This window comes from Bubalus bubalis, chromosome 8 (assembly GCF_019923935.1).
Source record: "Bubalus bubalis isolate 160015118507 breed Murrah chromosome 8, NDDB_SH_1, whole genome shotgun sequence".
NCBI classification, from domain to species: Eukaryota; Metazoa; Chordata; class Mammalia; order Artiodactyla; family Bovidae; genus Bubalus; species Bubalus bubalis.
The window spans coordinates 3,174,477-3,183,525 of record NC_059164.1 but is presented as its reverse complement, the minus strand read 5'-3'; the positions used below and the strand labels follow the sequence as shown (position 1 = coordinate 3,183,525).

General features: G+C 37.9%; 1 pseudogene; it reads right to left on the bottom strand.

Moving 5' to 3' along the window:
• Nucleotides 1-1,313: 1,313 nt before the first annotated feature.
• LOC112586647 lies at nucleotides 1,314-1,591 on the bottom strand (annotated as a pseudogene).
• Between the last annotated feature and the right edge of the window lie 7,458 nt (nucleotides 1,592-9,049).

The window sequence follows — 9,049 nt, the reverse complement described above, 5'->3', positions numbered from 1 at the left end:
TTTTACTTACACTTTACAGTAAGTGTTGATATGACAGACTGTCTGTATGATTTGTCCTTTGATATTTCTTGCCATACTATAAGAGGCTTCCCAGGTGGTGCTAGTGTTAAAGAACATCCCTGCCAATGAGGAGACACAAATATATGGGTTCAATCCCAGAGTCAGGAAGATTTCCTGGAGAAGGAAACTGGCAATCGACTCCAGTATTTTTGCCTGGAGAATCTCATAGACAGAGGAGCATGGTGGGCTACAGTCCATGGGGTCACAATGAGTCGGACATGACTGAGCATGACCCTACTATGAAAATGAACGTGAAAGTCACTCAGTCATGTTCGACTCTTTGTGATCCCATGGACTATACAGTCCATGGAATTGTCTAGGCCAGAATACTGGAGTGGGTAGCCCTTCATTCTCCAGGGGATCTTCACAACCCAGGGATAGAACCCAAGTCTCCCACATCGCAGGTGGATTATTTACAAGCTAAACCACCTGGGAAGCCCAAGAATCCTGGAGTGGGTAGTCTATCCCTTCTCCAGCAGATCTTCCCTACCCAGGAATCCAACTGAGGGCTTCTGCATTGCAGGAGGATTCTTAACCAACTGAGCTATCAGAGAAGCCCATACCCTATAGAGCATTTGAATTTTATATGTTTTTAAGAATGAGCTCATCAATGTACACACACACACACACACACACACACACACACACTTGCTGGGATTGTCTAGGAATCACACTTGTTTGAGGAGATTCTGAATATTCATAATGAGTATGAATATTTCTTTTCACACTTTTCATCATGAAAAGATGAATTTTTCATCTATGGACATATTTTTCTCAATTGCTTTAATTTCTTTAAGTACAAACTCCATGTAGACATATTATAAGTTATAAACTACATTTATTCCTAACTAGTTTTATTTTTTACATTACAAGTGATATTTTAAGATTCATTATTATTTTTTATGGAGTATAGTTGCAAGAGTATAGTTATATTATGTTAGTTTCAGGTGTACTAAATAGTGATTTGACATTTGCATGCATTATACAGTGATACTCATGATAAGTCTAGAAATCATCTGTTCCCATATTAAATAATTATATTATTGATCATATTATTTATGCTGTATATTTAATCCCTGTGGTTCATTTTTATAAAAACAGGCCCCCAGCATTTATTGTTATCTGGTAATAGCATAAGGATGAGCAAATCAATATGAATACATGTTTCAGAACTAAACTGACAAAGTCTCTAACAAAGGACACCTGAAAAACCAACTGTTTTTTCAAATGTTTTCTTTCTTCATTGATCATTTCTAGCTGGATACACTTTGGAGCAGTATAATGTTATCTGCATTTAGCATGATCTGGCCCATTTATTTTCTTGATTTTGTTTTAGATTGACTCTCTTTTGCATCATCTAATACGAGGTTCATACACTCATCAAAACAAATGATACAGACCTCTATCCACGTATCACTTGCTCATAAAGCCACACCTGAATCTGAGATCTATTTTCCAAGTATCTGAAGATGAGCTTGATGGGCTGCACCATCACTATTTGCATGTCCAGGCCGTGACCCAAGTACACCATGGAGGAAGTTCACAAAGAACTGTGGCTTATTTATTTCATGGCTGGAGGTTTGAACCTCTTAATAACCTTTACCTATCTGTTCATTTCCAAGGCAAACCATTCAATATCACAGTAATCCAAATCTATGCCCCAACCAGTAACACTGAAGAAGCTGAAGTGAATGGTTCTATGAAGACCTACAAGACCTTTTAGAACTAACACCTAAAAAAGATGTCCTTTTCATTATAGGTGACTGGAATGCAAAAGTAGGAAGTCAAGAAACACCTGGAGTAACAGGCAAATTTGGCCTTGGAATATGGAATGAAGCAGGGCAAAGACTAATAGAGTTTTGCCAAGAAAGTGCACTGGTCATAAAAACACCCTCTTCCAACAACACAAGAGAAGACTCTATACATGGACATCACCAGATGGTCAACACCGAAATCAGATTGATTATATTCTTTGCAGCCAAAGATGGATAAGCTCTATACAGTCAGCAAAAACAAGACCAGGAGCTGACTGTGGCTCAGACCATGAACTCCTTATTGCCAAATTCAGACTTAAATTGAAGAAAGTAGGGAAAACCACTAGACCATTCAGGTATGATCTAAATCAAATCCCTTATGATTATACAGTGGAAGGGAGAAATAGATTTAAGGGCCTAGATCTGATAGATAGAGTGCCTGATGAACTATGGATGGAGGTTCGTGATATTGTACAGGAGACAGGGATCAAGACCATCCCCATGGAAAAGAAATGCAAAAAAGCAAAATGGCTGTCTGGGGAGGCCTTACAAAAAGCTGTGAAAAGAAGAGAAGTGAAAAGCAAAGGAGAAAAGGAAAGATATAAACATCTGAATACAGAGTTCCATAGAATAGCAAGAAGAGATAAGAAAGCCTTCTTCAGCAATAAATGCAAAGAAATAGAGGAAAACAACAGAATGGGAAAGACTAGAGATCTCTTCAAGAAAATCAGAGATACCAAAGGAACATTTCATGCAAAGATGGGCTTGATAAAGGACAGAAATGGTATGGACCTAACAGAAGCAGAAGATATTAAGAAGAGATGGCAAGAATACTCAGAAGAACTGTATAAAAAAAGATCTTCACTACCCAGATAATCACGATGGTGTGATCACTCACCTAGAGCCAGACATCCTGGACTGTGAAGTCAAGTGGGCCTTAGAAAGCATCACTACGCACAAAGCTAGTGAAGGTGATAGAATTCCAGTTGAGCTATTCCAAATCCTGAAAGATGATGCTGTGAAAGTGCTGCACTCAATATGCCAGCAAATTTGGAAAACTCAGCAGTGGCCACAGGACTGGAAAAGGTCAGTTTTCATTCCAATCCCAAAGAAAGGCAATGCCAAAGAATGCTCAAACTACCGCACAATTGTGCTCATCTCACACACTAGTAAAGTAATGTTCAAAATTCTCCAAGCCAGGCTTCAGCAATATGTGAACCATGAACTTCCAGATGTTCAAGATGGTTTTAGAAAAGGCAGAGGAACCAGAGATCAAATTGTCAACATCTGCTGGATCATGGAAAAAGCAAGAGAGTTCCAGAAAAACATCTATTTCTGCTTTATTGACTATGCCAAAGCCTTTGACTGTGTGGATCACAATAAACTGTGGAAAATTCTGAAAGAGATGGGAATACCAGACCACCTGATCTGCCTCTTGAGAACTTTGTATGCAGGTCAGGAAGCAACAGTTAGAACTGGACATGGGACAACAGACTGGTTCCAAATAGGAAAAGGAGTCTGTCAAGCCTGTATATTGTCACCCTGTTTATTTAACTTATATGCAGAGTACATCATGAGAAAAGCTGGACTGGAAGAAACACAAGGTGGAATCAAGATTGCCAGGAAAAATATCAATAACCTCAGATATGTAGATGACACCACCCTTCTGTCAGAAAGTGAAGAGGCGCTAAAAAGCCTCTTGATGAAAGTGAAAGTGGAGAGTGAAAAAGTTGGCTTAAAGCTCAACATTCAGAAAACGAAGGTCATGGCATCTGGTCCCATCACTTCATGGGAAATAGATGGGGAAACAGTGGAAACAGTGTCAAATTTATTTTTCTGGGCTCCCAAATCACTGCAGATGGTGACTGCAGCCATGAAATTAAAAGATGCTTACTCCTTTGAAGGAAAGTTATGACCAACCTAGATAGCATATTAAAAAGCAGAGACATTACTTTGCCAACAAAGGTCCGTCTAGTCAAGGCTATGGTTTTTCCTGTGGTCATGTATGGATGTGAGAGTTGGACTGTGAAGAAGACTGAGCACTGAAGAATTGATACTTTAGAACTGTGGTGTTGGAGAAGACTCTTGAGAGTCCCTTGGACTGCAAGGAGATCCAGCCAGTCCATTCTGAAGGAGATCAGCCCTGGGATTTCTTTGGAAGGAATGATGCTAAAGCTGAAACTCCAGGGAGGGATTGGGAGCAAGAGGAGAAGGGGACGACAGAAGATGAGATGGCTGGATGGCATCACTGACTCGATGGACGTGAGTCTCAGTGAACTCTTGGAGTTGGTGATGGACAAGAAGGCCTGGCGTGCTGCGATTCATGGCGTCACAAAGAGTTGGACATGACTGAGGGACTGATCTGATCTGATCTGATCTGATTTTACCCAGACCACACCTTCGTCACTTCTGCCAATCTTCCATTTATTCTCTGAATCTATGAGTCTATTTTCATTGTTTTATTTTTTGTTATAACTTAGATCATGTGGTATTTGTCTTTTTCTATCTATTTCACCTATCATAATTCCCTCTAGATCGATCAGTATTTTCAGAAATGGCAGTATTTAACATTCTGTAGTTTAGTGACACTCCACTGTAAATATATATCACATCTTTTTAATAGCCTTCCAAGCTTGTCCCTCTTAAATTTCACCAATATTTCAGCCACCTAAAATACTTGCCACTTCTTGAGACGCATCCATGACTGTGTAATGCTTTTCCATTTATTTGGGACTCCTGTTCCATCTTCACCTGTCAATCCCTGCAATTCCCATAGAACTCAGCTTTCTTCTATAACAGGTACCCAGAATAACAGGCAAATTTGGCCTTGGAGTGAAAAATGAAGCAGGGTAAACATTACCAGAGTTTTATCAAGAGAACACACTGGTCAAAGAAAACATCCTTTTACAACAAACCAAGAGATGACTCTATACATTAACATCACCAAATGGCCAATGGCACAATTAGATTGATTATGTTCTTTGAAGCCAAAGATGGAAACGTCCTATATAGTCACTAAAAATAAGACATAGAACTAACTGTGGCTCAGATTATGAGCTCCTTATTAAACAATTCAGACTTAAGTTGAAGACAACAAGGAAAACCACTAGGACATTCCAAAATGACATAAATCAAATCCCATATGATTATACAGTAGAAGTGACATATAATTTAAAGGCTTAGATCTGGTAGACAGAGTGTCTGAAGTACTATGGACAGAGGTGCATAATACTGTATAGGCAGAAGTGAGAAAAATAATTCACAATAAAAAGAAATGCAAAACGGTAAAGTGGTTGAGGAGGCTTTACAAATAGCTGAGGAAAGAAGAAAAGTGAAAAGCAAAGGGGAAAGGGAAAGATAAAACCAAATGAATGCATAATTCTAGAGAAACAGCAAGGAGATAAGAAGGCCTTCTTAAACGAATAATGCAAAGATATTGAGTAAAAGAATAGAATGGGTAAGACTAGACATCTCTTTAAAAATAGGAGATAAAAAGGGAACATTTCATGCAAGGATGGGCACAATAAAGGACAGAAACCATAAGGACCTACCAGAAGCAGAAGAGATTAAGAAGAAGTTGCAAGAATACACATAAGAACTGTACAATAAAGGTCTAAATGACCTGGATAACCATGATGGTATGATCACTCACCTAGAGCCAGACATCCTGGAGTGTGAAGTCAATTCGTCCATAGGAAGCATTACTATGAACAAAGCTAGTGGAGGTGATGGAATTCCAACTGAGCTATTTCCAATTCTAAATGATGATGCTGTTAAAGTGCTGCACTGAATTCAGTACAGTTGCTCAGTCTGAGTCTTTGTGACCCATGAACTGCAGCATGCCAGGCCTCCCTGTCCATCACTAACTCCCAGAGTTTACCCAAACTCATGTCCATTGAGTTGGTGATGCCATCTGATCATTTCATCTTCTGTCATCCCCTTCTCCTCCTGCCCTCAAACATTCCCAGCATCAGGGTCTTTTCAAATGAGTCAGCCCTTTGCAACAGGTGGCCAAAGTATTGGAGTTTCAGCTTCAACACCAGTCCTTCCAATGAACACCTAGGACTGATTGCCTTTAGTATGAACTGGTTGGGTCTCCTTGCTGTCCAAGAGACTCTAAAGAGTCTTCTCCAACACCACAGTTCAAAAGCATTAATTCTTTGGTGCTCAGCTTTCTTTATAGTCCAGCTCTGACATCCATACATGACTACTGGAAAAACCATAGCCTTGACTAGACGGACGTTTGTTGGCAAAGTAATGTCTCTGCTTTTTAATATGCTGTCTAGGTTGGTCATAACTTTCCTTCCAAGAAGTAAGCGTCTTTTAATTTCATGGCTGCAATCACCATCTGCCATGATTTGGGAGCCCAGAAAAATAAAGGCTGACACTGTTTCCACTGTTTCCCCATCTATTTCCCATGAAGTGATGGGACCAGATGCCATGATCTTCATTTGCTGTATGTTGAGCTTTAAGCCAATTTTTTCATTCTCCACTTTCACTTTCATCAAGAGACTTTTAAGTTCCTCTTCACTTTCTGACAGAAGGGTGGTGTCATCTACATATCTGAGGTTATTGATATTTCTCCCAGCAATCTTGATTCCAGCTTGTGTTTATTCCAGCCCAGCATTTCTCCCAGCCCAGCGTTTCTCATGATGTCCTCTGCATATAAGTTAAATAAACAGGGTGACAACAAACAGCCTTGACGAACTCCTTTTCCTATTTGGAACCAGTCTGTTGTCCCATGTCCAGTTCTAACTGTTGCTTCCTGACCTGCATATAGGTTTCTCAAGAGGCAGATCAGGTGGTCTGGTATTCCCATCTCTTTCAGAATTTTCCACAGTTTATTGTGATCCACACAGTCAAAGGCTTTGGCATAGGCAATAAAGCAAAAATAGATGTTTTTCTGGAACTCTCTTGCTTTTTCCATGATCCAGCAGGTGTTGGTAATTTGATCTCTGGTTCCTCTGCCTTTTCTAAAACCATCTTGAACATCTAGAAGTTCATGGTTCACATATTGCTGAAGGCTGGCTTGGAGAAGTTTGAGCATTACTTTACTAGCGTGTGAGATGAGTGCAATTGTGTGGTAGTTTGAGCATTCTTTGGCATTGCCTTTCTTTGGGATTGGAATGAAAACTGACCTTTTCCAGTCCTGTGGCCACTGCTGAGTTTTCCAAATTTGCTGGCATATTGAGTGCAGCACTTTCACAGCATCATCTTTCAGGATTTGGAATAGCTCAACTGGAATTCTATCACCTTCACTAGCTTTGTTCATAGTATCATATTATTATCTTTTTAACATGTTTAGTATTTACAGTGGTTATAATTAGTGTTTTCTTATTTCCTTCAGTATTGTTATGGGCTTCTCAATTTGATTCACTTTGTCAATGAATCAAACTATTATACTTTTAGCTTACTTTCCACAGTATGTCTCTTTTCTAATTTTTATGTCTTTTTAAAAACTATTTTGATATTCAGTTCTTATGTTTTTCTTATGTTCTTAGAGGTCCTATGTTCTTTTTAGGTGAAATCTAAATTATTTATTTATATTCATTTTTGAAATAAAAAATGATTTGATTTCATTTTTGTGAAATGAAAATTTCATGTGCTCACATTTCATCACATTTCATGTGATGCCCTTAAAGTAATGATTTCCCTTTTAAGCACTGCCTTAAATGTACTTCACAAATACTAATATGTCGCATTTACATTATTACTTATCTAAAATATTATCTGATATCAATTATGACTTCCTAACTTAATCAAGTATTATTGAAAATCCATTTGACAATGTTAATTAATTGTTACTAATTCATCTTAATATTATTTATATTTAACACAAATGCAATATAACTGTGAATAAATCTATCTTGCTTTTTTTAACAGTATAATATCTCTACTATTACTGATTTGAAAGTTTATAAATATTGGCACAACATATTCTGTTTCTCATATATGTATCAAAATAGTTCTAGCTTTTAATCTATCTGTAATTTTACAATAATTGCTTTGCATGCAAAATTAAAAGCTGAAAATCTCATGAATTACTGTGGCAATTTTTCTTTTGAAATATTAAAAAATACTTCAATTTATAGGTTAAGATTGTAGCATGTAAGGTAATTTGGACAATTTTCACTCCAGGTTTCATCTGGAATGCTGTACTATATCCAACAATAAGAACATTTGCCCTCTATTTCTTCCAGAGAATGCACTTCATTTGTCCCAGTGGTTTGGCTGGCCTGGAAGTACAATTGGGTGCTTCATGTACTTCTAATCACATTTAGTGGAATACAGAAAGTAGAGACACGCAGTCTGTGCATATATAGAGATTCAAGAACTCTAAGGAACAAGTTAATGGAAAAAATTATGTGCTTACTTTACAGACTTTTGAACTTTAAGGTATGTGAAAAGGATGAATGGTTTGGAAATGTAATAGGGAACAATGAAGTCCAGGGCACATCCTTTATAATATCCTAAAGTCTAACTCCAAAAGTATTTCTGTCCTGCAAGAAAATGTACTGGAATTTAAAGCATACAAATTCAAATAGTGTAGAAAGTTCTATACAAATGCACCTGATCTTTCCAACCATAGAGAAAAATAAATTAACTTTCTTAATAATTTTCCTAGGATGTAACATTTCTAATACTTTGCTCTACCTCTTACAGTAACTCCATAAGAAAAGCAATTAGAAATGAAAAATAAATCTTTGGATTTAAAATATTTTATCAGAATGTTCACAATAATTTTTAAAAGCAATGCATAGAGTATTGAAATATTAAGGTACATGAGAAATAAAAAAAGTTCAAACTTCAATATTAAGAGATAAACACTGCATCAAGAAATAAATGGCTTGAATATATCCTTGGGGAGTATGCATACACACATACACACATATATGTATGTATATGACTAACATTTATTAGCTAAACAATATGAATTAAGAATTTTGATTAATATTTTATATGTTATCTCACTTATTCCTCTGCTGCTGCTGCTGCTGCTGCTGCTGCTAAGTCGCTTCAGTCGTGTCCGACTCTGTGCGACCCCATAGACAGCAGCCCACTAGGCTCCTCTGTCCGTGGGATTCTCCAGGCAAGAACACTGGAGTGGGTTGCCATTTCCTTCTCCAATGCATGAAAGTGAAAAGTGAAAGTGAAGTCGCTCAGTCGTGCCAGACTCTTAGCGACCCCATGGACTGCAGCCCACCAGGTTCCTCCGTCTATGGGATTTTCCAGGC